General features: G+C 39.9%; 1 pseudogene; it reads left to right on the top strand.

The window, feature by feature from the left end:
* The first annotated feature begins 1,264 nt into the window (after positions 1–1,264).
* On the top strand, positions 1,265–1,747 carry LOC117706661 (large ribosomal subunit protein eL21 pseudogene; annotated as a pseudogene).
* The last annotated feature ends 5,735 nt before the right edge of the window (positions 1,748–7,482 follow it).

The raw sequence follows: 7,482 nt of genomic DNA, 5'->3' as shown, positions 1-7,482 counted from the left end.
CACCCTACTGAATTTTCAATACAATATATTCTACAGCTCCTCTTGCACAGATATTGTTCATTCTTTGTTTTTAATATCTTTCATGAATTGACTTCACCCTAAACACGAAACCCAGTTGCCCAATACTATACAACACTAGTCTCTCCAATGACTCAATTGAAGGAGATGCTCACGTAACAAAAAGGAGACTTAAGGAATTAAGAGAATGATGAAATGATAATTTCACTTGACAAAAGAATGCTGTCCGAGCTGTCAAAAACACAGATATGTTTATGTCTTTGGGTAATTTGCTATTCAAAAATTCACAAGCTATACCAGTTTCACTAGCTTTAATTTACCAAGCCCTGGTAATTTCATTGTTTGGCCATGGCCTCTGCAAGCACAGGTTCCTATCTCCCTGTCTTAATCGCTAACATGGTCTCAGGTCACACTCTACACTTGATACAATTGTGTGTGTATCATAGAGTGGATAGAAAGGATTAGAATCTCTACAGAGTTTATAAAGACCCCCTGAAGGTAAAGGGTAATATTTGGCTATTTCCTCTCAATTTAAACATTTCCTCCTAGAGGGAGGGAGTCTCAGGGAACTCAGGAGTTTAAAAGAAAAAATAAAGTGAAAGAAACTTGGAAGACTGAAAAGTTCTTGAGCAACTTTCCCTAACATTACAAAAACGTTGACAGACTCTGCCCACCTCACCTCACCTCACCTCACCTCACCCCACCTCACTCCATCCCCCTTCCTATCACATACACCCACCTCATGCCCCCCATTTCACCCATTCCCCCTCCCACCACACTCCCAAATGCAGAGAAAGAGCTAGCAGCATAGCCTACAAGCTATGCAGAATACCTCAGGGTTCAGTTTCCCATGTTGGGGTGATGCAAATCCCTGCTCCAGTAGGTCACCCCTAACCCAATACAAACTCACTGGTTCTCCATGTTGGACTTTGATGCAAATGTCATGAGCTCCCCTTCAGGAATGAATAGATGGTTGAGAAGTTCACAAGTCTGATCTTCTTCATACCATTTTAATACATACATGTCTTTGTGTTTCTGCTTTGATTTCTGCATTCACATTTAGTAAAAATCTTATTTGTATTAGAAAGTTATTTATTTGTCAGTTTGGTCCCATAGTTTATGCTGAGCAAATAGTGATGCCCTTCATATATATATATATATATATATATATATATATATATATATATATATATATATATATCTCACTCTTGCGGCCGTGGCAGCCATCTTCCAGTAATTCACCAACATGACAAACACAAAGGGAAAGAGGAGGGGCATTTGGCATATGTTCTCTAGGCCTTTTAGGAAACATGGAGTTGTTCCTTTGGCCACATACATGCGAATCTACAGGAAGACTGATATTGGAGACATCAAGGGAATGGACCCTGTTCAAAAAGAAATGCCCGGTAAGTGTTACCATGGCAAAACTGAAAGAGTCTACAATGTCACCCAGCATGCCGTGGGCACCACTTTAAACAAACAAGTTAAGGGCAAGATTCTGGCCAAGAGCATCAATGTGCAAACTGAGCACATCAAGCACTTGAAGAGCAGAGACAGCTTCCTGAAGCAGGTGAAGGTGAACCATCAGAAGAAAAAGCAAGCCAAAGAGAAGGGTGCCTGGGTTCAGCTGAAGAGCCAGCCTGCACCACCCAGAGAAGCACACATTGTGAAAATTAACGGAAAAGAGCCTGAGCTCCCGGAGCCCACTCCGTATGAATTCATGGCCTAGTGTACAAAAGAGAAACAAAGGACCTGGACTGCAGAGTGTTTACCTTAAAAAAGAAAAAAAAAGACAAAAAAGAAAGAAAATAGTCTCACTAAAAATGGAGTATACTTTGTTTTTTTACAATGATGTTACTCAAGAAAATGCACAGGATTCTGAAAGCTAATGTTTTATATATGTTTTCTAAAGCTGCTATATAGTGCACCTTTCAGAAGGATCCAGGCAGACCTGTGCATGCATCAATGTAGCTGACACTTGATGAGAATTTTTAGTATGCACAGTTTGTCTAGCTTTGTCTAACAAATCTGTGTCATGTTGATCAGTTTTTAATCTATTCACATTTGCTTTAAGAATGACAGTTAAGGAGCTAGAGAGATGGCTCAGTGGTTAAGAGCACCCAAGTGGCAGCTCACAACTCCAGTTCCAGGGGCTCTGAGGCCCTCCCACCAATGCCTATAAAGTCAAATAGATTATTTTTTAAATTTTGCTTTTTTAAAAAAAAATGACAGTTAAAAAGAGACAGTAACTGTCCCTTAGTTAACCACATTTAGTGTAAACTTCAAATATGTTACTTCAACCTAAATTCAGTTCAATATGCACAGAGGTACCATAAGCGAGGTACATTGGGGTATTGGTTAAAAATGAGATTTTATAAACCACTCTTGGAAGAACAGAAAACTATGCTTTCATGATTGAATTTCAGGGTGAAAGCATCAGTTGTGGGTTACTTCATCTCATCAATGTTTTATAGCACATCCACCTCTCTTTCAGGTAGTTAATGCTTTAAATAAGATCCAGATTCATGTGCTCCTCAAGGCAACCTTGCACTGCGCCCAACAGAACAATGTGCAGTGTCATATAAATTAAATACAAGAGCAAAGGAGTCAGAGATGGGGAGTAGAGTATCTGATTGGGGGCCTTGTCATTTCCTGGAGGAGGAAGCATTTAAATTGAAACTCGGGGGACAGCTAAGATTTCAGTAATTAAAGAGGAGGGTTTTTCTTCGGAGTTATAATTAACAGTATGGAAAGGCAGGAGGTATGTGAGAAGAAACAACACAGGGAATCTGCCAGCTGTGATACTGTGTGTGTGTTCCCATACTGTCTGACCCCTGTGCCCTTAGCCAAGACTAGGTCATACCTATCCAGCAATTGAACAATTTAGAATGTTCCTTAATTTTTCTCCTTAAAGATAACTACAAGAACTAGTTTATACCACTCTGCTTCTGAACATTTTTCTTCCTTTTCTTTTGTTTTTGGTTTGTTTGGTTGATTTAAGGTTGTTTTTTTTAGAGAGGATTGACTTTTAGAGACATGGTGTCTTGTTCTATAGACAACATGTGTGTTGGCTCGTTTTCTGTCGATTTGACACAAGCCATAGTCATCTGAAAGGAGGAAACTTCAATTTAGAAAACGCCTCCAGAAGACCCATCTGTAAGCAGACAAAGGCATTATCTCTTTTTTTCCCATTTTTTATTGGATATTTTATTTACACTTCAGATGCCATCCCCTTTCCCCATCCCCCCCCTTAGAAAACCCCTATCCCATGCCCCCTTTTCCTTTTTGCACTTATAAATTTTTTAAAAATGTTAATCAAAGGCTTTATAAGTTTGGTATTGCTCAATCAGAGGTGTAACCCACTACCCAACTTAGATATATCAACTATCTTTGACTGGTGGAGATACATGAACATCTGCCTCCCTGTCTCCCCCCTCTTTCTCTCTTTCATCACCTAGCTTCTCCTCTCCTTCTCCTCTTCTTCTTGCTCCTTCTCTACCTCTCAGTACTCCTCCCACCTTAGCTCCTCCTACATATCACCATTCCTGTTAAAATGAAACTTTTCTCTCAAAATACAATTAGAGCATAATTATGCAAATTTGTAGCAGTGAGGTACAAGATAGTCCTCATACCCAGTCCAACATTTTGATGACTAACCAGAACCTCTGTCATCTATCCTATCTAAAACATTTAGTTCTGAACCTGGCTTTAGGATGAATGTCAGCTGACAACCATCCACTCAAATCTTTTCTCTCAAGGTAAATAGTCAGGATTGGCTATGAGGCTATAAGTTTTCAACCCCGTTAGAAATCCAGAATGACTGAGTTAACTATAATTGTGGGAAGCACAAAGCATAGCTTCTAAAACTTAGCCAATTTATAGAGACCTCTGAACACCTGGACAGTCCCTATACTACAAAATGTTGGAGCATCTGTTCTTCTGCCTTCTGGCCCAGGATCATCTGACAAACCTTAGTGCTGCAGAATTATTAAGGGCTGATTACTCTGTCTAGGCAGATATAATCAGTCGACTATTCTGCAAGTGTGTCCTTTTCTGGACAGTAATTTGTCTGTAGAAGGAAAGAGGCAATTCTTGTCTAGTGGCTGTCTCACCACAACTGGAGTAACTCCAAAGATGCTCAATTTCTTCTTAGAATTCAATATAGGAAGCTGTCAGGAGCAGACAGGTCTCTAATCAAAATGAACATTAATACAGAAATGTTTGTCACATCAATTCTGTGGATTTCTGATGTTTTGAAAACCAACTATCCATGCAAGGTAATTTGGACTGTTGTCTGTTAACTCCACTCAGCTATTTCTAAATAACACATAAAAAACACCCTAACAATAAACTCCAAGCCATGAATTTGCTATAGTCCCTTAACTCACAGGCTGACCATCTCAAATCAGTTAAAAAAGTTAAAGAAGGACTGGGTCTAAGCCTTGTATTCCTAAATGTGTTATACTGGTACAATGCCTATGAGAGTAACAATATTCATCTCACTCTTATATCAATAAGAAGCTCATACCAATGAAAACCTTAAAATTTGTAATCAAAGTAAATTGGTGCCGTTTAAGAAGTTATATCTTCATCTTGATAATAATTATACAGATTTCTACTAATAGGTTATGGCTATGCAATAAACCCTAGCTAATCCTCTCTATTCCGACAAAACCACTACTTTTCCCTAAAAAGACAGCCCAACATTAACCACCTTAGTCCCCAAGTCCAGGGAATAGGGGCGCTGATTCTTCATTAGCTTCTTCAAGCTGATTATGGGCGTTGAGATATTAGAAGAGGAGTGGGGGGAAGAGCAAATTGATAAGCCTCTGATGCTGTGTCTTCACTGCCTCCAGATGGAATTCCCAGACCTCAGAGGTTTGAGCAGGTCTGCCCAGCTTGCTTGTTGAGTAGATACACCAAGGCTGATCATTCCGCAATATACAATTCTCAAAACAAATTTTAGTGTCAAGATAGTTTTTTTTTTTTTTTTTTTTTTTTAAAGAGGGCTGACATTCTATTAAGGGCGTTGGTTCTAACCACTTTTCTTTTTTTTCCCCTCTTTTAATGGAAATAATATTTACATTTCAAATTTTATCCCCTTACCGCATTCCCCCCACCACCCAGGAACCCCTTATCCCATCCCCCCTCCTCCTGCTTCTGTGAAGGTGTTTACCCACCTACCCCCCACTCCCCTTCCCCACCCTCAGATTCCCTCCCCCCCCCCCCCAGTACTCAGCCTTCAAGGTACCAAAGACCTCCTCTCTCACCTATGCCCAAAAAGGCCATCCTCCCCTACATATACAACTAGAGTCATGTGTCTCTCCATATGTGCTCCTAGACTGGTGGTTTAGACCCTGGGGAGCTCTGGCTGGTTGCTATTGTTGCTCTCCTCATGGGGCCACCAGCCCTTTAGGCTCCTTCAGTTTACTCTCTAACTTCTCCATTGGGAACCTTTGATCAGATTAATGGTTAGCTTCGAGTATCTGCCTCTGGGTATGTCAGATTCTGGGGGACCTCTAAGGAGACAGCCTTATCAGGCTGCTGTCAGCTTTCCCTTCCTGACATCCTTATCAGCGTCTATTTTTGGTGACTGCACATGGAATAAATACCCAGGTGGAATGGTCTCTATACAACCTCTCCTTCAGATTCTGTCCCACACTTTGTCTCCATATTTGCTCCCTTGGGTATTTAGTTACTCCTTCTAAGAAAGACCTAGGCATCCTCACTTGTTCTTTCTTCTTCATGAGCTTCATGTCGTCTGGTAGTTGAATCTTTGTTGTTTCAAACTTTTGGGCTAATCTCCGCTTATCAGTGAGTAAATACCATGTGTGTTCTTTTGTGATTGGGTTACCTCACTCAGGATGATATTTTCTAGTTCAATCCATTTACCTAAGAATTTCTCAAATTTATTATTTTTAATAGCTGAGTAATATTCCATTGTGTAAATGTACCACATTTTTTGTATCCATTCCTCTGTTGAAGGGCATTTGGGTTCTTTCCAGCATCTGGCTATTATAAATAAGGCTGCTATGAACATAATGGAGTATATGTCTTTATTATATGTTGGAGCATCTTCTGTGTATATGCCCAGGAGTGGTATAGCTGGGTCCTCAGGTAATGCTATGTCCAATTTTCTGAGGAACCGCCAGACTGACTTCCAGAGTAGTTGTACCAGCTTGCAACCCCACCAACAATGGAGAAGTGTTCCTCTTTCTTCACATCCTCTCCAGCATCTACTATCACCTGAATTTTTGATCTTAGCCATTCTGACTGGTGTCAGGTGGTATCTCAGTGTTGTTTTGATTTGCATTTCCCTGATGACTAAAGATGTTGAGCATTTCTTAAGGTGCTTCTCGGCCATTCATGTTTCCTCAGTTGAGAATTCTTTGTTTAGCTCTGTACCCCATTTTTAATGGGGTTATTTTGTTCTTTGGCGTCTAATTTCTTGAGTTCTTTGTATATATTCGATATTAGCTCTCTATCAGATGTAGGATTGGTAATGATCTTTTCCAAATCTGTTGGTTGCCATTTTGTCTTGTTGACAGTGTCCTTTGCCTTACAGAAGCTTTGCAATTTGATGAGGTCCCATTTGTCGATTCTTGATCTTAGAGCATAAGCCATTGGTGTTCTGTTCAGGAACTTTTCCCCTGTGCCTAGGTATTCAAGGGTCTTCCCCAACTTCTCTTCTATTAGTTTCAGTGTATCTGGCTTTATGTGAAGGTCCTTTATCCACTTGGAGTTGAGCTTTGTATAAGGGAATAAGAATGGATTAATTTGCATTCTTCTACATGTTGACCTCCAGTTGAGCCAGCACCACTTGTTGAAAATGCTGTCCTTTTTCCACTGGATGGTTTTAGCTCCCTTGTCAAAGATCAAGTGACCATAGGTGTGAGGGTTCATTTCTGGGTCTTCAATTCTATTCCATTGATCTTCCTGCCTGTCTCTGTACCAATACCATGCAGTTTTTATTATTATTGCTCTGTAGTACAGTTTGAGATCAGGGATGGTGATTCCCCCACAAGTTCTTTTATTGTTGAGAATAGTTCTAGCTATCCTAGGTTTTTTGTTATTCCAAATGAACTTGTAAATTGCTCTTTCTATCTCTATGAAGAGTTGATTTGGAATTTTGATGGGTATTGCATTGAATCTGTAGATTGCTTTTGGCAGGATGGCCATTTTTACTAAGTTAATCCTGCCAATCCAGGAGCATGGGAGATCTTTCCATCTTTTGAGATCTTCGATTTCTTTCTTCAGAGACTTGAAGTTCTTGTCATACAGATCTTTCACTTGCTTGGTTAGATTCACTCCAAGCTATTTTATTTTATTTGTGGTTATTGTGAAGGGTATCATATCCCTAATTTCTTTCTCAGCCTGTTTATCCTTTGAATAGAGGAAGACTACTGATTTGTTTGAGTTGATTTTATATCCAGCCACATTGCTAAAGTTGTTTATCAGGTTTAG

The sequence above is a fragment of the Arvicanthis niloticus genome, chromosome 4 (assembly GCF_011762505.2).
Source record: "Arvicanthis niloticus isolate mArvNil1 chromosome 4, mArvNil1.pat.X, whole genome shotgun sequence".
NCBI lineage: Eukaryota > Metazoa > Chordata > Mammalia > Rodentia > Muridae > Arvicanthis > Arvicanthis niloticus.
This window is presented reverse-complemented; position numbering and strand designations above follow the sequence as displayed.